Source organism: Zeus faber (assembly GCF_960531495.2).
Source record: "Zeus faber genome assembly, chromosome: 21".
NCBI classification, from domain to species: Eukaryota; Metazoa; Chordata; class Actinopteri; order Zeiformes; family Zeidae; genus Zeus; species Zeus faber.
Window position 1 is genome coordinate 23,315,689 of NC_137208.1, and position 24,960 is coordinate 23,340,648.

Genomic DNA, 24,960 nt, shown 5'->3' on the forward strand with positions numbered 1-24,960 from the left:
GAACACCTTAACACATTTATTGACTGGACCTGACTGACTATGGTGGGGTTCGGGTTTTTTGAATTTTTATGAGTAGAATTCAAAATACTTTAGTTATCCCTCCAGAGGGCAATTCAAGGCAAGCAGCCCAGCCAACCAGGAGGGTCGGGCGTTTTCTCAAAGAAACAGCGAGAGATTTATGTTAGGTTTTGAAATGCCATGCCTGTAGACATGGTCAGAATGACCTTGAGCAAGGGCAGCACAAGCATTCCGCCAAACAGCCCCCCCTTAAGGTAATTTAGATAAAATACACTTGAATAAGAGATGACCGTTCTGATTTATTTGTCTCTCTTGCAGTCAAACATCGGGCTGAAGGATTTACACATAAATTGTTATATTGTGTGTGTATGGTAGGGCGGGGTCTGTATGGCATGTCAAGACAGGAATGAGGGTAGAGAAGAAAACCCTGCTGGTTTTGACTGGAGTGGCTCGGGGGGGGCAGATTGTATGGCCTACCTGGGAGAGGCTGCTGTAGCTGGGAATCACTGCCGCCGGGGCCTGTTGGTAGACGTTTGGGTAATCTGTGGTGAGATGGAGATGAAGACAGCCCGGGATAGATGGGCCCAAAGCAGTGTGGCCTTTGTAAATACTAGCGCAGAGCTAGTCAGAATTAATTTTGATGGGGTCTACGGGGCTGCGTGCAGACCTTGAGCTGCACTGGCCAGCAGGTTGGTGAGCAATTCATACAGATTCCGGGTTCAGGACACTGGGTCTGGGATGGTGGTGGTTGGTCTGCCGGCAACATTGAGGAAGAGGCCGTCAATAACAGGCGCATAGCTGCTAGTTGAGCCCAGCACAATGAATGAGACTTGTTTTTTGCTTTTTTAAGTTCAAACCAAGGCTGCTTTGACTGACATCTGGTAGACAGCACAGAGACGTGTGTTGATGGAAAGAGGGAGCGAGGGAGATCGACTCACTCTTCTATCAGCAGTAAATACACTTTTAAACACACACTTTATGATTCTGCTGCCTTCACACAGGTAGCTGCCCCTTGGCTATGTTTAGGCAGCTCTGTCCCCACAAGGCCCGTATCTCCCCGAAATGGGCGTCTTCCCCATGGCGGTTTATTCCAGATCAGGGAAAAGCGAGAGCGGGAGAGAGGGACAAAGAGAGAGATGTTGATTCAGCCGACTAGCCAGTAAGCAGAGATTATTGCACAAGATGCTGCAATATGAGTCTTTCAATTTCTGTTTTTTTTTTCTTTCTTCTGAGATAAATTGACTTGCCTCGATTTGTGTCTAAGATTATTCAGCTAGCTTTGAAAAAATATGTCTTCAACGATCGTACTTATAAGAAGCGGCTAATTCTAGGAATTTCTTCAGGGGAAATGCGTGTGTTTTCAAAAAGAGCAGCAGACCTATGGTGCTGATCTAAAAGAAGAATTTCCAAGGCAACTTTTGAGATTACTTTTTAGACTGGGATACTTTCTATGACAATATGGAAATGGTCTATTATCAAATAGTACGTGAAATGATCTTACCACATCAACAGTTCATTTTTCTGAATTATCTTAATAATCTTTTTTTTCTAAATGACGATGTACTTTTCTTTCCAATTGACATTGAGACACATTCTATGTTGTAACAAACAAGAAGCTCTATCGCCGACTAACAAGACTACAGGCCTAACAGCCTCCACTGAGACAAACGGTAGAACATGGCAAACCTCTGAATGCAATTCTGTCTTTATTTTTATACGTGTGCAGAAAGGGCTGTTATATTTGGAATGTTGCTACGGAAACTGGCCTTCCATTTAAGAACTATTGTTGCCTTTTCCGTGAAAGGTAGAACAGGTTGTGCAGAGGCTCTGTTGCTTTCATTCATTTCTGGCATCAGACCGGGCTTTGGTGAGGACTTATATCACGTTTTAAGAGACCAGAATGAACTCTTTGGCAAGCAAGTCATTTTTTTCCATTAAAAATAATCAGAAAGAACGTCCTATGGTAATCACTTTGTGTCCACTCAGAGACTGCTTCAGCTGACCGGTAGTAATATGGAGCAGTTGGAACGTGGACACACACGCACACACACTGATGCAGACATATAAAGGTATGCTAGCAAATAAAAACAGGTCATGGCCCGAACTCAAACACACACACACACACACGCACACACACACACACACACACACACTGTGTGTGTGTGTGTGTGTGTGTGTGTGTGTATCTCTATCTCCAGAGGGGCAATATGGACATACAGCCCTCAGGACAAAACCTCCCCTGTAGGCGGTAGTGGCACTTTAGCTTGGTTGAGATATAATTGCATTAATTTAGCCGTTTAGGCGAATGACGCCTCAAGACAATGTCCACCGCAGCAGCTACAGCGGCTAACCGGGCCAGGATCACCCAGTGAGCACCAAGGCCGCGCAGCCTGCATCCAAGTCAGCTCACGGACTCGGCACTGCTAAGCTTTATCTCTTTCTCTGGGGCAGTCCGTCCGTAGCCCATTTATTTTTAATTGGATCCCAGCAATTGTCCGCATCTTTGTTTACGTCTCTGTGGCCGCAGATAAGCAACACAATAACTGGGGGGGGGGGTTAATTTGAATACAATTACAGTAGCAGATGAAGCATCAACCTTTTTTATAGTGGAGAATGTTTTAAAGAATATGTCTTGTGCGATGTGAAAGAGTGAAATATCTTTCAGCCCTGCCCAGGCCTTTCATTTTGGGCTTGTTTTGTCAGAGAATAAACTGAACGTTGATTGGCGGGGCAAAGCAACAGCTGATGTCTCTTGCAGATAACACGTAAAGATGTCATGGCAGAGGACAACAAAACCCTGCATCCCAGCAGGCCCTGCTGCACTTCCAATCAGTCCCACAGACAAACACAATGCAGAATGTCTGTCAAAGACACTCGCCGTACCCTTGCCCATGTTCCTCTTGAGGGTTAACTACGTCATTATTTAGACCATTTCTGTACACTGTAACGCAGTTTTCAGAGCCATCAGATGGCTACGCCCCTTAAATCCCACACAATGTGAAGTTGTACGACTCTGGGGCAAATGGGAGTTGGGGAGCGGGATCTGCATTTTGTATTCATCTAATCATGTCCAAATAAACATGGACACATTCATCAAAGGGCGGATGGTTTCCCCTGTAGTGCCATGCTGGCGACTGGGGGGGAGGGAGGTGGTAGTGCCCACCGCATTACTCAACGTGACAGAGAGAGAGAGAGAGAGGAAGAGAGAGAGTGGGAGGGGAACCAGTAACTCCATGTTAATGATGTGTCCTTCTAACGCACCATATGGATCAGCAGCCTTGATGGGATGGGATGGGGGGGGTCGTCCGCTCACCCCAGGTAGTGGAGGGTGGTGAATAAGGGGCCCTATAATGTTTTTCAACCCTTGTTTTACCATAGCAGAGGAGTAAGACAAATCCATATCAGGTGTGTTGTTAAGGGCCTCGCTTCCACCCTTGGGTGACGTGCATCCCTCCATGTCATAGCCAGGGGTTTTGTTTGCATCAAAGTTGCATATTTTCAACCACTGTTTTTGTGGTTCTTCAACCGTCATTTGCTTGCTAGGCCTTTAGTTAGGCAGCTTTGCAAAAATGAATTGCGCGAATGCCAGAGCATTCTCTGGAAGGGGAACCCGAAATTCAAATCATTCTGCAATGAAAGGCGGCTTAAGAGTTCCGTTATTTGACATCAGCCTCTTACAAAAAATACCTTGTGAATCGGCTTTACAACAGCTGATGTGAGGCAGCTGATGTGGGGTCTTTGGAGCTACACACTTTAAATACTGTATATGCAGTGAGGCAAAAATGCAATCAGCACTAGGGGAGCCCTCTGCTGCAAGGTTGAGCTCACCATTTGCAAAGTGCAAAATGGCTGCCCATAAATGGCTGCTCCACAGGGATCTTTTTTGAAGAACACTGGATACTGCATCATCTGTTTCAGGATGTAGGAGTTGGATAAGGTTGCTGCTGCCGCTGGATCGGTTTCTCTTACCAGAGATACCTTCTGCCAATGAGGACGGAAGTTGAACGACCAACAGCACAGCTGTAAACCCCCCTGTAACCCGGTCCATCTCTCCTCTCTGAATGCTCCCTCACGACCAAGGAAGCCTCGAGCGCAGCGTGACCCATGGCTGCACAATTAATCGTACATTTATCGCGATGTCGATATTGGCCTCCACAATTAATTGATCGTGGCCTGGGATGATTTCTTTTTTTTTTTTTTTTTTTTTTTTTTTCAATTTGTCAACTATCTGCACTGTCTTAGTGTCCATTTCACAAAATATATTGTGCTACAGCGCAAACACTCCCATAAAGTTTTGCAGCTGAGTGCAGTTTGCCTTTATTTTTCGTCTGATCGCAATTATTCATGTGTGGCAAAGTAAATAATATGTAATATGTAGTGTAATTTATATATATAGCCTGAAGAAAACTGAATTCATGTGAAGAAAGTCCTATTTTGATTCAAAGATTTGTACATTGGATACGTGTATTTATAGGTTTGTAAAATACATTATTGGTCTCTGTGACCAACATGGATCTGGTCATCAACTGGTTCTGAACTAACATTTCACAGCAGGCAGATACAAGAAAACAACAGCGTTCAGATGTATGCATTGTGGAGAATAGGAGGGCCAAAAAGGTAAATCAGAAAATAAACGCAGATGGAGTGGACCAGAGTAACCGTTACCGCCGCCAAATAGTTTCCAGCTCAAGGCTTTCAGAATTCCCTTAAAGACAGTTGAAACAAGAGAGTGAGATCAAGCTGGAAAATTGCTTATTTTTCTTCCGGTCGAACCGAACATCCAACAAATGCACTGGGAAAAATTGGAAGCCTGTTGAACACGGAGCTCCCAGCACATTACACGCCAAAATGATCAAAGCCTTAAGGAATGTCCTCCTCATTCAAACACTGAACAAAGTGTACAGAGACCCAATTTAATTTAAAGCAACTTCTTTCCCCTTGAGGATGAAAGCAAACCATGTCTAAGATGACGGTTACTGGCATAGAACCCATAGGATGGAGCTCTAACCAGCAACACCTCCCCATATATGTGCGTATATCCATCCATCGAGTAGTTTCCATCTTATTCCGAAGATGTACTGTAAATGTAGTTAGCCCCCTTCAGTCGTACTTGCATGGGTGCAGAAGTGGGTCGATTTCGCTTCCATGCATCTGATGAAAACAATCAACGAGAGTAGGACAAAGTGAAGACACGGTCTGAACCTTATTCTGAACCAAAAGTGGCTCAAGTCACTGCTGCTCTGGGATCTGATTGAGAAGAACAACTTCCAGTGCTGCGCCTCTTTCCGAGGCCGAAGATGGCATAATCGGCCAGTGACCGGGGAATTCATAGAGACAATCCTACCTACAGTACATCCTTTGAACTTTGCCAAAACAGCTACAATGAGCTTGCTTAAAAACTTTACCCATTCAAAGACTCTGCAGGAAAAGGAGGAGCTGGTTAGCATTTGTATGTATGTGTGTGTTTGAACGGATGCACTCACTGTATTATAGTGGGAGTGCCATTTGTTCTCATTTTGACTGTTTGGGGAGAAAACCCATACGAGGATCTCTTCTGAATAACTTTCTCCCAGTGAGCCAGCCTTTATAAAAAGGATTCCCATTTTTTGGGCATTTCCATAGCTGACATTAGTGACCTCAAACTAGCCTTATTTTTTTTTTTTGTTCAGCTCTTTGATTAGATAGGCAGCTGGGCACATCTCTGCGGAAAAACCCATACAGACAACGAGAGAGAGAGAGAGAGAGAGAGAGAGAGAGAGAGAGAGAGAGAGAGAGAGAGAGAGAGAGAGAGAGAGAGAGAGAGAGAGAGAGAGCGAGAGAGCGAGAGAGAGAGAGAATCAGTTGATGTTAAGTTGCCATATAACGTTTTTACATGTATTTTTTTTGCTGGGGGAGGGAAGCTCCCAAACGCGACACCTTTCTGTTCCCCCAGTCAAACTGATTTGGACAACTATCAGAGCCCTGCTTCTAAATTTCCCCAGTGTGGAAAGCCAATGCATACAAAATGAGTCCTGCTGTATTCATCTATCGGACTTACTATCTCTGTCTTGCGGCCTCCCTTTCTCTCTCTCTTTCTCTCTCTCTCTCCCTCATTCTCAGTCTCTCTCTCTTTCTCTCTGATGCATTCCCAAAACATCCTTTCTTTTAAAATTATTATTATAAGTGATTTTTTATCGGGACATTTTGTTCCAAATCAATGACAAAAAATAGGCTAGGCTGTTCAATTTTGACACCCAAACCGGTAACTGGGATGTACAGACATATTGAAACAACCGACGGCAATACGACAGCACCCCCACCCCACCCCAAGGGCTGTCTGCAGTTTGTGTTTCTCTTTTTTAAGGGCATGATGGATTAAGGGGACTCAAAAAATCAAAAAAATATGATACCAGTACCGATACCAGTACCCTTAAAGTGATACCAATACCAATAGTACTTCATTCAATACCTTTTTTTTTCTACGGGACCCATCCTGTGAATGGAATCAATTCAGTTGCGTAAAAATGCCACCACTTCTCCCCATCCGAATGATTTTTACACGAATGCATTTTCAAAGTGTTCACATTATGGAAATATTTATTAAATAACTGTACAGAACTGTACAATGAAGTATTTGGGCAGTGTCATTTTAAACAAATAGCCAGTACAGGAGGAATGATTACAGCAAGGAAAACCTTTCACTGTTCATATGGACACCTGACTGTTGTTTTAAGACAGACTTGAACAATTGTGAATCTATCATTTAACAGACTGTTGTAGCTGCTGCTGCATTAGTGAACCAATCACCAGTTGCATTAAATCGAACGCTTGCAGTGATTTGCTGGGCGTGAAACCATACAAATGGTATTTATTTTCTAGATCTGGATACAAAAAGGATTGGATGCAGGTATGACTGGAGCAGTTCAAATACTACTTGGTAATGGGTTATTTCAGTCGATACCTTCAAGGTATCGAGTACCAATATGCAGCCCTACCAATACCACACACAAAGCAATTTATCAGGGTGTATTCTACAGAGCCACGGTCTGTATGGGGAGCTTTGAGTTTTGTCTGCTGCACGCACTCTTTAAGTGACTGTGAGCATTCGTGACAGCCGGAAAATGCTGAGAATGGAAATGGCTTCTTCGGACACTTTCGGCGTCTCCGCACAAAGGACAGGAAGAGGGAAAACAGCCACATATTCATTACGTGTCAGTTTAATTTCAGCAGTGCGATTCATTAGAGTGCAAAGTCGATACCCACCACCGTCACTACCAACCCCCCGCCGCCCGACTGCTAGTATTTGAGGTCCACTTCCTTCTTGAGTATGTATAGCCCCCCCCAAACTTAAAAGCATGCAGTGAATCAGCACGTGGCAAGAAAAGAAAGAAAAGGAGGAACCTAATTAAAATGAACTTTGCGCTCTGTGATGGGTGGATAATTGTTGCAAGGCATTGGTGTGTGTAATTGAGGCCGAATTTGTTTTCTGTTACAACGTGCGGGTTTACCTTGTAATTGGGTGCATTTGCATTTTTTTCCCTGCTTGTTGGCTGCTTTGCTTGTTCTGGCAGGACTACTCAGCTGGTAATTTTAAACACTGTCCGTGTTGCATTCCGTTCCGAGGGCCCAGTTGGTGTTTTTGTTTCCTCACTGAAGGGTTGATGGAAGTCAACACCACCTGGGACTGTAACGTGTCATTTCTAAAACATGCCAACCAAATATGCTCTGTTAATATGGTTACAATGGTATCTCATTAGGTCTACAGATTTAGCCTGACTAAACCCAGCTTTGATACTTATGTAATTAAAACCCCTGAAGAAATAAGACATTAAAGCAGAAGCCAGTCAGCATAGTGCCTTCCCTGCAGGTGTCAGAATGTGCATATTTTGCTCCGACAAATTTACATGGAGACTAGGGCTTCAGGAATAAAATTAGAAATTTGATGGAATTTATATATATATAAAATGTCATTATTCGAATGCTGAAATTGCCATTCGATTTGGGTATTTTTCATATGTAAATAAATAATTGATTTTAAATGTTTTGGCTAACTTTAATAAATCAATTTGCATGTGATGAGCAATACAGTTCAATTTGAGTTCATCCAGTTTGTTGCATAGTGAACACAAATTAGAGAGATATATTCCCATTAACGGTGTGCGAAGTTCATGTCGGCGGAGACGCACGAGCGCACTGGTGGGTTTCCCTCTCCTCTGGCGTTTCACTGTGTGTACAAGGGAGAGCGCACCTTTGACCAGAATGTCCAGTAATTGCACAGATGTAGTGATTAAAATGGGAAATAAACCTCAACATCACTGACGAATGTTCCCCAATGCAGAAGTTCCCAACAACTGGCTCGCGGACCCTGCTGATCCAGGGCATTTGCCACCGGGCCCTGAGAACACAGGCGGGATATTTTCAGGCGCGATCTTGGGAGCCGAAGCAGGAAACGGAGTTAATGAAATACATCTAGAGTTTTTATTTGCTTTGTTTGGGGAAAAGATCACTTTGATCGGAACTGCAGAACCATGCGTAACACACCCCGTACAAAATTTGAGCATTACAATTTAGAATATATTTAAATATTAAAAATAATAAAGCATACAAATTTGAATGGGATTACAGAGGAATATCTGCAGCCCTAATGGAGAAGTGTACATGAAAACCTCCTTAAGTTTACTTTACAGTCAAAGCCCAGGTATAGAAAAAGCTGGGCACTACGTGACTTCCCTCATGTTTTGCCAAATCTCCCCGAGGCATAATTAGAAGCAACTAAAGAGAGATCGATGCTTTGAACGACTATTGTAAACACAGAGCTGGGTGGTTCAAAGGATTCTCAGGAGGGTTTGCTAAGGTTGGTTATGGTGAACATGGTGAACCCCAACCACAAACAAACCCACTCCTCTTCCTTTTGGGTGCCACAGCGCTTCATACCCCTTGTGTTTTGCACCGATTAATGACTTTGATCAGGTTTAAGTCATGTTCCTCACCCCCATTGGGCCCCCGGGCCCTGGGTCGTACAGTATGTCCCCATGTGCTTATAGTCCAAGGGCACAGGGCCTCCGTAGCCTCCATCAAGGCGGGTAGTGTGGGGTGTGTGTGTGTGTATGGCGGGGGGGGGGGGGGGGTTCTCAGCTGTGACTCCCAACTAAATTGCCACCTGCTATGAGCAAATTAAATATCGACTCCTGGCATTGACTTGTCGATCTCGTTTGAAGTGATTGCGGATGAGCAGTAATGGTGCAGGGAAAATCGGGAGAGTTTGCGTGTGCGCGTGTGGGTGTATATACTGTATAAAAAGGTTACACTCCGGCACTCGTTAAGGGTGGCGTAATTGGCTGAACGATCGGATCATGAGTTGCAGTGAGTGAGTTGGAGGGACAGAGAGGGAAAGGACAGGGCCTCATATCTCCAGCCCTCGATGGCTTCTCAAGCCCTTTGCACACAAAATTGCAAGTGTTTGAAGATTATTTTCTTTTAATGTTTTTTTTTTTTGTTTTTTTTTTTCACGTTTCTCTTCCCGCTCATATTCAGGGCGTCAATATTTGCTTGCCGGCCCCGAGTGACGCCGCAAAAAGCAGGCCGTGGAATGGAAGGGGCTGTTGTTGAGGCAGGAGTGCCAGAGAATCCAAGGCAGCCATTGAGATCCAACAGATGGACTGAAGAAATAAGAGAGCTGGTGACGGAAACTCTGAACTAGGACACGGGGATAATATTATTTTTTGATCGACCTTAAGCGGTATGATATCTTCATGAAATGAAGATGTTGACATATTGGGACAAAGAGACAAAGAATTGTGACGAATTGTGTGAAGTCATTTGTCATTGTAAGTAATTTGAAACCCTTAATAGGTAAATTTCACTTCCTGCTGTCACTGTCATTTTATGATAATTGAATGTTATGCATTACCAACACCACCGCAACCAGCCATACACCAAGCAGATTCTCCCCGATGCTAGGCTACCAGCTAACCTCAATAATGGAGCGTGAAAGCCAGCATAGCGACCACTTGGGGAAATGCTGAGAGGTGGCGGATTTTTCCATATAGATATCTGACTCCCTCAAGAAAGTCGTCATCAAAAGGCTGGAGAGTGAGACTGTAGTATGAATATATGGCTTTTTTTTATTTTTTTACCTGTGCTGTCAGCATGCTGGGCATACAACACAGAGTATTTGTATGCCAAGTGGAGTTCAAGTTGTCAACCTGCAATGCAACTCTTTATTAATTCTTAAATCATCAAGAACTGCTGCAATAACTCTGTCCTGTGGATGAACTGTAGAATGACAAGAGCACAGTTTCTGGTTATGGAGAACCACCACCAACCCCCTCTTTGGAGAACTATTTATCATGTTTGGCTCTATAAACAACTGATCACTACTCCAAGAGAGGGAGAATCACCACGGGTGAGACAAATAAACATAAAAAACAACATTTACACAAAAACATAAACATTGGATGACAACATGTATTGAAAGACCGTGAATTAGGTCCAGGAAAACTGGAACTACAACTGGTCACCTGGCCTCTTCCTGTCTTCCTGTCTAATTATGGCAGTAAATGAGGGAGGAAAGGAGAGGAATGCAACCAGGAGGGTGCTTGGGTGCACTCCAAGCAGGTGTGGTGGTGTGTGCCCATGTGTGATTGGACCGCCTGTGTGTGTGTGTGTGTGTGTGTGTGTGTGTGTGTGTGTGTGTGTGTGTGTGTGTGTGTGTGTGTGTGTGTGTGTGTGTGTGTGTGTGTGTGTGTGCTCCCCACACCCCAACCCACATCTACACCCACAACGGCAAGCAGTCCCCCCAGGGGCTCTGGAAGGGCCCCGGAAGGCACCCAGCGGCGCTCTCCGCAGCCCCGCCAGGTTGCAGCACATCCCAAGCCACCAGGCACAAGCCGTCAGAATTCCAGCCAACCATGGCCCCACACCGACTCGCCAGCGACCGGCCACCCTGGAAAACCCCAGTGCTCAATGTGTGCTGTTGGTAATTGCAGTTAAATTGCGGGGTTGGGGGTGCGAGTCCTTCAGGCAAGTCGAACCCAAATCACTTGCACCCCTCCTGCCCCGTAGACCCTGGTCCGATGGAGTGTTGTTCAGAGTAGGATTGGTGTGCGAGAGTATTTGTTCTAAGCTAATGTGAGTGCGAGGACGGACGAGAAGCACGCTTGGGCAGCATGACAGGCAAGATGGCAGCTGCCCGCCGCATCCCAACCCACATAGCCTGCACCAAGCCCACCCCACAAGCTCTCAGTCTCTTGTGTGGTGTATGTGCTGAGTATAAGTTTTGGCACTGGGAGAGATTAGGCGAGTCGCGACCGGATCGATCCAGGGGCGCAGCAGGCCGGGGAGCAACCACGCCGACCCCCTCCCTCCGACCCCCGGACCCAACCGCACCTAAGTGCGCCCACCTCCCGTACCTGGTGGTAGCATACCTACAGCGATCAGCCAAGGGCGCAGAGCGGTCCGCCATCCGCCTCCAGCATGTCGGGCAGCTCTGCGCCCCCATCAGGCCCCTGGTCAGCCCCCAGCCGCCGAGCATGTGGACTACAGAATAGAGGGCGGCAGAGGGCGGCAGAGGGCGGCAGAGGGCGGCAGAGGGTGGCAGAGGGCGGCAGAGGGCGGCAGAGGGCGGCGGGCTGCACCCCCACCCACAGTCCGGCCCCCAAGTGACGAGGCCACATGGTGAGCCCCGCACCTAACACAGCCAGCCAGGTTCAGGACCCAGGTTGACAGGACCAGACGGAACGCCTAACCAGCCCTGGCACGACGGGCCACTCCCCACCACGGGACGCAGAAGGACACACAAGCCCAGCCAGCCCACCCCAGCGAACCAGCGACCCACACCCCTTGCCCCCAACCCGAGCCCCAGAACCCACAACCACACCCCGAACCAACACACGGACGCCAGCTGAAGGTACTCCCCGGGAGCACATCCCCCCACCCCCCACCCCTGGGGACAGGCCAGCTCAACTCAGGTAAAGGAGCGGGCGCCACCACCCAGACCATCCAACTCCCCCGTGGGGCCCCGGGATCCCCCAAGAACACAGGCCCACACACCACGGATGTCCCCAGAGCCGCCTAGGTGTCCACTCAACCGCAGAGCCCCGGCAGACCAGGAGGACCCCACATGCCCCAAAGCACCACGACATTGCACCGACTTAGGAAGACTCAAGTATTAAATGATGGAGTTATGTCAGTGATAAAAGTAGCCCATATTTCATTAAATGAATCACCATTGTTTTGGGATATTGCCAATAGTTTTTCCATTGAGATGTGATCTATTAATAACTGCAACCATTGGGATGTGGTGAGCTTATCTCTCTTTTTCCAATTGAGTAATATAATTTTCTTGGCAATTGTTAAGGCGATCAAAATGGGTTGGTGGTGTTTCAGTGGTGGGTCGACTGAGGAGAGGTCATCGAGGAGACATAGACGGGGAGACTGGAATGCTGCGACCCAGAAGGGTTGATCGCTTCTTGGTGATGTTGGTCCAGAATGCTAGGATAGATGGGCAGAGCCAGAAGGCATGAAAGTAGTCATCTCTGGTATCAAGGGAACAGTGAGAGCAGAACTTCACTTCTTCATCCACAAAACCCATTTTGAACATTTTGTGTTCCGTGATATGGGCTCTGTGCAAGTTCTTATATTGGATGAGTTGCATTTTGGATTTGCGGGTCATAGAAAAGGTGTTGTTGCAAATAAGCTTCCACAGGTTGATATCGGTGGGGACATATATGATGAATATATGGCTTTACTTCATTTCACGGTGAGCTACACAGGGTGAGGAACGGTGCATTAAGTTTGACATAAGTGGAAGTAAAAAGGATTAAAGTCTGGATGATTTCTTAGCTACCTATTTCATACAATATACAAGTACTCCTCACTCAATGACCGAGTTCCGTTCCTATGACCAGGTCGTTAAGCGAATTGGTCAATAAACAAGGACCTGTGTTCTTTCACGGTAAGGGGGCGTGGCCATTGCGAACGGTATTGTAGTAAATAATGACACATTGCAGGAACGACACTGAGACTGAACGGTGATGAGATGTATATAGGGTTTTTAGTGTATATAGTGTATATAGTGTATATAGTGTATATAGTGTTTATATTGTTTATAGTATATATAGTATATAAAGTTTATATATTATATATACGTAGTAGATATAGTGTTTATATTGTTTATAGTATATATAGTATATATTGTGTTTATTTTGTTTATAGTATATATGGTGTATATAGTATATATAGTATAAATAGTGTATATAGTGTATAAAGGGTGATTCGCGATGAGATGCTTGACGCTGTGACGCTGCGGTATTGTACTAAGCGTACAATACAGACTGGTCAGAAAGCTGGTTGTAAGTCCGAACGGTGGATAAACAGGTAGGTTGTTAAGTGAGGAGTACCTCTACATTATTTTAAAGGTACTGGTTGGGGTACCGGTTCCACAAACTATTGGGACGCAAGTAACAATAAATGCAAGTCGTTGGACTCTCATGTAAACAAAAGTGACAATCACTATCAATTCAGGTGTCCAAAATAATAGTGGGCTGCTTAAAGAGATGGAGTGACTTTCCCTAGGACACATGCAGTGTTTATTTAGTGTATATTTGTTTGTGTGTGAAAGATAACGGCTACTGAAGTATGTTCTCAAATATCTATGGAGCAATTCTGCACCGTTTTTTTTGTTATTATTTTTTAAGGGTATGCAGTTTGATGTCTTTAATGACAAACTGTGCTCTTGGTGACCGAGTAAATCCAAGTGAACCATCTTTATCCACCCAAAATGTACACTACAAAGCCATTAGTTTTTGTGTGTGTGTGTCTGTGTGGGAGGCGGATTGACCGTCAACATTCAGAGTAAGCAGCCTCACCCGGCCGCAACCTTTTCTTGTCATCTTGTCAGGTTTTTGCTAGTCGTTCAGAGCTCCCTGTAGGAGTGGCATTACACTGGCACAAAATAGTTTTCATCCTGAATCCCCCCTTAGCTCCAAAGTAACGTCTGTGTGCGTGTGCGTGCTGTGTGGCGTTGCGTGCGCTTGCTGTTCTTTGTGCCTGCATCTGCCCAGGCCCCTATTGTTAGCAGGGGTCCATCTGCTGGCCTCCATTGCATCTCTCTCTCTCTCGCTCTCGCCCCCCCCCCCCCCTTTTCTCGCTTTCTCTCTCTAGAAGGGCCAGCTGTCTCCATTCCCGCCCCCTCCCCCCCCTCCCTTTTCGCCAGCCACCGTTAGGTTCGCTAGCGTCTGGAAGGCAAAGGAAAGGCCACACATCGAGATGAAAAGCTCAGACGACAAAACACCACCCCCCTCCCTTTGAGTAGTTGAGCAACTTGATGTAAGAAAAGTAAAAAAAAAAAAAAAGCCAAAATAAATAAAGTGTTGTCAGTGTATCGATGCAGTGCAGCAAGGCGTTGAAGCTGGGTTTTTTGGACTCCGTTCAAGGCAAAATGGATGGGCAATAGAAGAAAGAAAAATCAAGGCTCTTCAAATGCTTTGAGAATACTGGTGAGCTAGCATGGGTGGTTTGATAATGTCTTGTCACATATGCAGACATACTGAGGGCTTATATTTAGGGATGCCGTGAAGCACCATAAAACGGAAGCCATGATGCTCTTTTGGTTGCACTGGTGAAACACTCATCACTTGACTGTCAATCAAACTCGACCTGGAGTAGATTTTTTAGCTCTGCAATTTCAGTAGGTTGTGACGGCGATGGCTAGTATTGATGAACTCTCCAGGGGTGATCCTTCATAAACTGAGATATTGCTGGTGGTGACTGATGACAAACCAATGCTTTGCCCTCTCACAGCCCATCACAGCAGAAGGAGAGTTTTTTTTTTTCCAAGCATCTGATTTTTCTCAACATATGTCCTTAATCCTGGCTAATCCAACGAGTTACGCTTGTTTCATTCAGCAAGGCCAATAATGAATACAGCCTGTTATGCTATATTGCTAGCAAGCTAACAAGCTATTTCATTTGCCACTTACAAAAGGAGATTAACAGCTATCCCTCCATCTTTTAAATAACTTGTTTGCGTCTTTTGCAGTGGAGCCTCCCATTAACGATTAATTCTCCCTATATTCCTGAGCACAGTTTCAATGGCGGGCGATCAAAAGATCATGGCAAGATAATCGCATTAAGTGTGGTGGTCCGTGAGGCGCGAGCTCTGATGATTACACCACGTTATCTAGAAAACCATCAAATGATAATGTAAAAAATCTAAACAAACCCATGTAAACACCGAAATGGAGCTGAACACAAGAGAGAATTTGTATTAGAGTAGGTCGAGGTGCAAGGTGCCAGTTTCCAGCGCTTAAAGCACCACGCGCCACTGTACGAAAGCTTTTTTTTTTCTTCATTTGAAAGAACTCAAAATACGTCCATGACTAACAAACTTATAGGGAAAAGGTCACTAATTCTAGATTTATTGTCTTTGAAGAAATTTCAAGATGTCTTTATGTATTCTAAGAACACGGTTTTTATCGAGACTATCCCGTTTTTGATGTTCTTGATATAAGAATGGCATAGCAGTTTAACTGCTCCCCACAGCAACAAAGGCTCCACAAGCCCGCCCCTGCTTCTTTTTCTTGGCCTACTTCTCCCCAACCCCCCAACTAGTGGCTTCCATTTTCATTTTTGACAGGCCCACCAGAGATCTGAATCGCCATTGGAGACGGAAGCTCTAAGCTTGGCTTTTATTTTACAGAAATAATGGAAAGAATCTATGGAATAGAAACATAAGAAAACTCACTTTTTAAGTGCTTCTGCACGTTCATTTGGGTCTCTGATGGGCCTACTCACACACACACTGTGAAATAGGACAACCAGTCCGTTTTGTATGAGCTACCATGGTCAGAAAATGTGTGATTCAACAAGCCATTCAGACTGTCCTCACCCTCCTATGTCGTGGCTCATTAGAATAATGCCGCCCCCCATCTGAGTAGCTCCACCTACGGCTTGAGAACTACCTTTGCGAAGGTGTGCCATATTTTTCTCGCATGCGCTGGACTTATGTGGAAGCTAAGAGTTAAGCATGGGAAGTGCTCTGTTGTTTGCGGCACAGACCAGCACAAATCTCTACATCGGCCCCCAGCCTCAGAGGACAGAAGAGCCGAGTGTATAAAGTTTATTTTTGATGGCAACGTCCCAAACCGTGACAAAACTGCAGACGAGGGAAGTATAAGTGTAATAATAAAAATAATTGTACTGTGGGTTTCAATTGCCGTTTAGCACTATCTCATGCTAATAGCTGAGGTAATGTATAAGATGGAATTTTCTAGAAAGTTACTGGAGTTACTTGCTGCAATATCCACAATAACCTTTACGGTATTATTTTGCAGGTTGATTGTCTGTGAGATTAACTCCATCTTATCAACACTTAAATAACGGGAGAGTAAAATGAGAAAATGAGTGGTTATCGGAGTGTTCCTTGATGCTGATTTTATAGAGATTCACAAGAAGTTTTTCTGACTTGCCCAGACTCACGGAGGCCATTTCACCCCCGTCCCTGTCCAGCATGTAGCTGGAGTAGGACATGGGGGAGCAGCAGCTCATTTGCATTTAAAGCTACAGACAGAAACAGCCCGTCGAGGAAAGAACTGAAACAGAGGGGTATAGAGGCATGCTAGAATGGCTCGAATGCATAATCTGAGTGGTACTTTCAACATAAAACTTCAAAGACATGTTTTGGGGACCTCAGAGACCTATATTAACTTGTTGAAAAGGAGAATAATTGGTGACCTTTAATACCGAATCTCTAGCTTCCTCCTCTTTTAGTAATAAAAACCTTCTGAATAAGAGTGAGCTCCTGAACCAAGCTGTCTTTATGTTGCAAGTATAGATAAAGCCCTAAAACACGGCACATGCTCTGGCTTCCTGGTCATCAATGGACTACAACCGCTCGCAAAAGACCATTTGTGATAAGAACGTCATAAGACCACTGGGAGTCATAAGAAAATGGGTAGGGGGTAATATCGGACGACCAGAATAAGTTAGCCAGGCACCAAACTTTTTCCCTCTGCAGGGCCTATGGCAGATAAACACAAAAACACCTCCAACCTCTTCTGGACTTTTTTTTTTCTTTTTTTCCCTCCAGCATACCTTTTTCTTACAGCCATAAATGGCTCTGGATTTACATTCGGGTGTCTTACCGTGTGGGCTACTGGCTGTTACCGCTATCGAATGGCAAGTCTCAGCAACATACGATATTTCCTGTTTCGCATGCGCACGTACACAATAAAAGAATGTAACTCCCGTGAGATAAGGCATCGTTTTTAGTTATTTATTTGTTCTTTGTTTTTTTCCTTCTCAACTCTCTTTTCAGTCAGCTTTTCTATTTCGTACAAAGCATGGGCAGACAGTCACACACCACAACTCAGTGGATGACTCCAGCACAAGGCAATTTATTCCACAGCTTTGTATTAGTAACCACTGTTGCTACTTAGCAGTCGTATGCAACAAACCTTGCACTGGTGAGGTTTCTGTGAAATTTCCAGAGGGCCTTGAAGAGCGAGACCTGAAGTGCCGTTGCCGGCGTGGCGTACAACTTCTAATGGAAGCAGTAGGGGAATGCGTCGCCTGGAGTGGAGGCTCACAATAGGGAAGCGTGCAAGATGTGATTAGTTTTGGGTTTATGTTTTCTTATCGAGGAGGGGTCTGACGCGTTGATGTCTCGCAGCAGGGTTCGATTACATTTCTGTCTTTCTCTCTTTCGTACTTTCATCTTCAATCACAAATCAGCCCACTTCACTGACAATTCTTCTTTTAGACGGTTCAGAGGAGTTCACCCCTTTGACACTTTATAACCGCCGTCTCCTATCAACAGCTATTCATCTCCGGCGGTACGTGACACCGGTGGATCTTGTAGCTCAGATTACTAGAGCTGGTCGTCTAGTAATCTAAAGGTTGCTGGTTCGATCCCAGGCTCCTCCTGATAGCCTGCTGTAGTGTCCTTGAGCAAGACACTTAACCCCTAATTGCTAAATGTAATGTAAAAAAGTGAATTGCCACGAGAATCAATCTCATGTTGCTGTAATTTCCTTACATTGAAGCAGCCACGACAAAACAAACTGACGAGTTGAAATAGTCTGAAAAGCAGGGCGCTAGCAAAACAAAGCAATTGAGCTGGACTTATTGATAAAAGTACATAATTCCAAGCCCATTTTGTTCATTTGCGATCATAGTTCAGTTTGCAGTTATTCACCACGATTTTCTTTAGCAAAACCATTGTCTGTGTCTCAGCTTGGACGCAAGTGCTACTTTTATTCAGAGTTTCTCTTAGACTAGTTAACAACAGATTGGATTGGCTTTTAACTTCATTTAAATTTAGTTTGCCCTCTCACCCTCCCCTGATTTCGATTGGATACCAGCCGGCATTGCTTCAGTAGAAGAGGCTAATGTATTATGTCACATTCCAATGAGCCCTGGTTCACATGGGAGGAAAATTAAGACTCGGGGCATGTAAAATTTACATTTAAATGGATTTATTGTCCACCAACGGTGTGACGGGCACTGACCACGTGATCAAATTGTTTTCTCTGGGAGGAAATTGGTAGCAGGGATTTCATTTTGCTCCTCTTAACACCGTCCGATTTAAAGTTGGACTGGATGCCCTTTACTGGTTGGCCAGAACTGCTTTGTAATAAATCTTCCATATGATTCCTTTTTTACATTGTTAGGACGGAACTAAAAGCGACTTTAAATGCGATTTCATACACGGACCCCGAGCTGCATTTATGCCCGTCATTGCGATGCACTTCAGTAATTTCTGTAAAAGCAGTTTTTACTATGCAGTGGAGGCTTAACTGCTTTCAAGGCGAGTTGTTCGCAACAACAACCTAAGAAAAAACCTGAACCACAGTCCGCAACTGCGTTCTAATTTTCGTCTTAATGAGTGGATATTCTGTGTTTTTTAAGTCATTAATTCAAAATGCCGTTTTGTTTTGACAGCCACAATAGAGAGGTCAGACTTCCAGCCCTGCGCCACTCACCGTCGCTCCCCTAAAACGGGCAGCATCACCCACACTCATTAACCGACACCATTTAGACACGGCACCGCACAAGATAAGGGCTGCTTGCAAACACCTCAGGAGTCGTTCAGATTGCAATCAAGAGTCGTCTTCAGATGTATCTTTGTTTGCACTCCATTTACCAATATGGCCCTTGAGTGTTGAGGGGCTTGGTGGAATCGGGCTCCTGTCAAGGATCTTGTTTTTCCCCCTATCAAGGGGTCATACGCGACGCTCAATAGCGACTGATTCTCTGCCAGTAGGCACCCTGGCAGCCGCTTGGCAGCTGGGCGCTTATCAACAGGGCACAAAGGCGAGCCTGGCCCCTGGCCCTAGAGTTTGGCAAGGGCCCACCTGGGACCAGGGGGTCCAGCTGAACTCCCCTTTCCAATCCATCTCATGTGGGGGCTCAGCCAAGAGACACTGCTGGGAGCACACACAGCGTGCTCAGCCTCCCAGCCTCCCTTAGTAATCTCTGCCTTGTTTAGGTGGCTGTCGCCCAGCAGGAAAATCGGTGTAGGAGGCTTTTTTTTATTAGGGGGAGTAAGGGACTGTGCTATTTCTGTAGTAATAGTACAAAGGACCCATGGTTTGGTTCTTAGTTCGGTGTGACAGTTTTGTTACTCTTTGATACCTCAGGAAAAAGGAAATGCAAATAAACATTGTTTTTCATGAGCGGAAAAGTTCTGATTTTAGTAGTTCAGAAGTTAATCCCTGTTTCATACTCACCGCTCATGTAGTACGTAGGTATGTTTCAGCAATGTAGCCTTTTCCCCGACTCGACATGCAGCTCCATCCCCGCATCAGGAGTTCAATGCAAGTAATGGGGGACAAATTAACAATTTGCATTCAATACAAAAACTCACTCCGTATTTCAGGCAAAGCTAACATGATGCCATTGGGCTACAAATAGTGCTAGTCATAATGTCTTAGTGTCCAGTGCATTCTCAATGCTGCATCAGTGGTCGGCCCTTTCCTTCAGCCACTGGATCAGATTCAGAGTGAAGTCGCCACATTCTTAGGTGCTTAGCTTTAAAAGAAAAATGCTTTGGCCCATTTTGCTGTGCTGTTTCCGGTGGTTCATTGGCTCCACTACCAGTTGTATCTATTAATGATGTTGCTTTGCTTGGTAATTTTTAATAATGCTTGCACCAGAACTGAGGCCTTGAAAAGCTGGTTGAAGTTCTTCTTCAAAGCATCTCTAGGTCTTTAATTGATAATTACCCGTTGCAGTTTTGGCGGCCCACTCAGAGCATTCATATTCTGCCTTGCCACGCGGCTCGAAGTCCAGACAGACTTCAGGCCGCAGATGGGCTGTGTGACACTCATTTTCTTTGACTTCTTCGATGCAGGTGATATTTGCTGCCAAAACATGTCTTCAGAAGTCGAGACTTGCTGGAACCAGGCCCGTCAAGAGGCGGGATGGCCTCTGCATTTTCAGGGAGCCGGGCATTCCAGGTTCATAAAGAAAAAGTCATCACCTGTATTTTGGGTACACCAGCGAGAATGGCTAACTTTTGGGTGGAATTTTTCTGTCTGTACCCGGAATTGTCCACTACCACATTTTAATCACTTGTAAACTGGGACAAGAAAAGTGACAAAGCAAGGCACGCTTTTGCTGAGTACATAGCTCCCGAAAAGCCACATCATTAGTAGAGTTCCAGGAAAGGCCCGTACTTTAAAGGACCGGTTCTGCTGTGCCGTTGACCGTTGACCAGAAAGCTACACATGTTTTCAAAATGTCCTGCTTCCTTGCCCAGCTAGCGGCAGTGGCAGTTAACGGTCCTTGCAAGAGAGAGTGTGAAGAGTTTCAAATATGGCCACCGCTGTGCACCCAATCGTGTTGGATGCTGCCCCCCTCCCCCACTTATCCTATCATTGGGGATAAAAGGTTCTGAAGATACTGGATCATCTCCTTAAGCACGGAAGCTGGCTTACACACACACACACACACACACACACACACACAGACACACACACACACACACAAACACACACACACACACACACACACACAGACACACACACACACACACACAAACACACACACACACACACACACACACACGACGCGAGAGAGCGAGAAACCTCAGCCTTGTTAATACGGGGGCCCTTAATTCCATTAGCGTGTTAACATGTGTGTGTGAAGACCAGGTCGTCATCCCCTCCTAACGCCCCCACCCCAGGTGGGTGATATGGGGATGGGCAAGGGATGGATAGATGTGCTAGATGGATAGAGTTCAGAAACTTTGACAATCAGAGGTGACCCCTCCCCCAAAGAAAGGCTTTGGGGGGGATGGGGGGAACTATTGTGATCAAAACACTGGCATCCCTGTGCTCCCCATGAAGGGGTGGGGGGGGGGGGGGTTATAAATAACAACTGAATGGACAGCCCTGTGCACACTGGTGCACACTGTCTCTCTCTCTCTCTCTCTCTCTCTCTCTCTCTCTCTCTCTCTCCCTCTTGTTTTGAACTTTGCAGCAGCGGGCAATACAATTTCCCATATTTAAGGCTCTGACTTTGGCTATTTAAATAACTCTTTTGCAATTTTTATTGGGTGGGGGACTGGGTTAATATGCTCTCCCAGTGAGGTCTCCAGTTCCCTTCTCCTCTCTTCGTGCGTAACCCTGGACTGAGCTTTAATAGACATGTTTTTTTATTTATTACTTACGTATATTGAAAAATTGATTTTTTGAGTTGAGTTGAGTTTGAGTTTGAGTTTGCAGCTGAATTATTAACGGTATGTGAAATTGTCTTGAGATGATTCTTCTTTGGAACGTTTGTGAGTATACCAAAGTGTGTCTGTGTGCGTCTGCGCACAATCTTCTACTTTAACTGGATTGTGTTGGGTCTATTTTAGTGATTTTCTTTTCTTTCTTCCTGTGTATCTAAGGAAGCAAATGTCACCAGAGAGAGGCAGAGAGAGAGTGAGAGAGAACCTGGATGAATAGAAAAGGCTGAGCACCCCAGTGTGTCTTCTCGAAACAATTCCCCTCCTCGTTCCACATGCTGATTAGAAGCAGATTTGGACACAAAAGCCAGACTTTTGTTTCAGTTTCCACGGAAACTCCACCTCCATCTCTCTCTCTCTTCTGCATTTCCTCTACCCCACACTGACCGACTCCCAATCGTTGGGTTCTATCTCACCTCGCCCTTTCCTGTAGCAACAGGAAATAAAAATCTAAATGATCGAGATTATTATTATTTTTTGTGGTTAAAGGGGGTCATTTCATGCATCATGGCTCCCGATAGTCAATTCACACTTCAAATATTTTGTTCAGGCAGAGGCAGAACTACGAAAACCCCCCAAAAAAATCGGCCCAGGAATTGTATTTTCCACTACTTGAAACGCAATAGTGGATGTTGGGTTTTCCAAATGGGAGCTAAATGTGAATACACAACACTTAATCCCACCGTCCAGAACCCCCACACCAGTAAGGCAAGGTCTGTACAGGCCTTGATTGTATGAGTAGCAGTGCTGTACCTCAAACCACGCACGCATGCACGGACGCACGCACGCACGCAAGCACGCACGCACGCACGCACGCACACACACACACTATCCTGAATGGCATGCTAGCTTGCTATTTACTGTTAACTAAATCCAAAAGTACAGTGTGCATTGAATGATATGTAAAAAGAGGATGACATTGAACATTTAGCAAAAATCGAATGCAAACACTGCAGTCTATGCTGAGACTTGTATGTCAACGTTTCCATGAATATGTAGTATGTCCTCGAAATCATTCTTTTTACTTGTATAGCAAATAGTGTGATTTTATGGACATGTAGTATTGAGCACATTTCCTTCTATCGCCGTCTGTCACACTTCTGCTTTGGGCCTTTAAGGCAGTTAGCATGCCTTCTCAACACTAGCCAGTATATTAAGCTTTTGGAGAGCTCCGGATGGATGGATAGAGGAATGGCCGTTGAGTTGAAGGGTTGTAAAAGGACGCGTTGGAATATGTCAAAAGAGCGACAATAGTTTTTCGGCTTTGTGTTGGCTGTTGAAGATTTGGGACTTGCTTAGAACGAAAGGCATTTCTGCCTCATTTTTTTTCTGACGTTTGTTTCCGTTTTTTCTCATTTTTGTGGCACACTCAAAAATTATGGTGCAAATATGTGTGTGTGCATTAATGTGGGCTGAACGATATGGCAAAATAATGGAATTGAGATTTTTTTTGACCAATATTGTGATCGCGAATAGTATGCGATTGTTTTTTTTTAAGTTCCTTATTTTCTGTTTTATTTACGAAACACAAGCGATAAATCATTCTATAGCGGTGCTACTCAACCTTTGCCAACTCAGGAGCCACATTAACAAAAAATATTTTCGCAAGAGCCAAATTTCTGAAACATCCCCTTCCTCCATCAAACCATTATGCATTTTAAAATAAGGCTACTAGTAATATCTTATTAAGGATGTATGCAATAATTACAATTTATTATTATTACCAACACCATATTTTTACCATGTTTTTTATTACCATTGAAACCACAAATGTATTAAGTATAATTAGAAGAATTAGAGCTGCAACTAGTCATAAAAGAGCCTCAGGTTCAGTATCACTGGCTTAGATCGTGTAATAAATAAACTTTTTGAAAATTGCGTTATTTTAATTGTGATGTCGGTTTGAATTTGATTAATCGCTCAGCCCTACAAGTCAATGATGTCATCACACAAAAGGATGCAAAAAATAACTTTAATATGAAGATCCTATTTTGCCTTTGAGTGCTGAATGAGAAGGGGTGTGTGTGTGTGTGTGTGTGTGTGTGTGTGTGTGTGTGTGTGTGTGTGTGTGTGTGTGTGTGTGTGTGTGTGTGTGTGTGTGTGTGTGTGTGTGTGAAGGTTTCAATCGCTGCACAAACAATATTCCTTTTTGGCACAGAGAGAAATCCCTCCCCCACCCCCAACCCCACCCTGCATCGCACTGTAGCAAGAGGATGAAGGGGCAGCGGTGCAAAATAAGGCCGTCAGAATGGAATATAAAATATTTAGTGGGCCTCCTTCTTGCTTTGGGTGTGCAGAAGGCCGCGTGGATAGTGTTTGTGTGTGTGTGTGTGTGTGTGTGTGTGTGTGTGTGTGTGTGTGTGTGTGTGTGTGTATGTGTGTGTGTGTGTGTGTGTGTGTGTGTATGTGTGTTTGTTTCTCTGTAAATGTGCACAAGCGAGCGAGATGTACTTATCTCCGCCTTGAAAGATGTATTTTTCTTTTCCTAGCAGAGGAGGAGGGAGGAGCTGGGTCTCTGAGAGTGGTGTGCTTGTGTGTGTGTGTGTGTGTGTGTGTGTGTGTGTGTGTGTGTGTGTGTGTGTGTGTGTGTGTGTGCCTGTGTGTGTTTGTGTGTGTGTGTGTGTGTGTGTGTGTGTGTGTGTGTGTGTGTGTGTGTGTGTGGGTGGGTGGGTGGGTGGGTGGGTGTGTGAGAGAGAATAGCATGATGAGGCCAGTCTAGTATGCAGGACAGTCGCGTCTACCACAGGGGGAAACACACACACACCCTCCACCTGGTATGACACTATCCACACTGTGGATTGTTCAGCCACTGAGCTTGGCCGAGCGGCAGTGTTATTTTACCTTCACGCATTTTAAGTGATATTTGATATAATATATTTGAGGCCGACTAAGTGTCACCGTCTGTTGCTTTATTCAAATGTCTCTATTTTTGGAGGAACACCTCAATATCAAAAATGTGACGGTATTTTTTGGATAACAATTGGTCCCTTCATAACATATCAACATGCAATAAGTATTTGCAAAAGAATCATTATAATGAGGACATAATGACCAAGCAGGTAGAGACATAGTCTTAGAACAGTCTACGAAAGTTGCATAATTTTACTTTAATAGCTATAAAGACAACATTTAAGTATATCTTGATATTACCATATCAATGGTTATCATTTTATTGGGCAAAACATTGCCCACTCTATTCGTTTGTCTTGCATTTACGTGTAGTAGCTGAG

At 44.8% G+C, this 24,960-nt stretch overlaps 1 protein-coding gene across 1 annotated transcript in view; it reads left to right on the forward strand.

Annotated features, from left to right (window-relative positions):
• Positions 1-24,960, forward strand: part of phf21b (PHD finger protein 21B) — a gene marked incomplete at its 5' end in the record, with an annotated part of 67,439 nt that overhangs the window by 21,125 nt on the left and 21,354 nt on the right. The gene's annotated exons all lie outside the window — the stretch shown is intronic.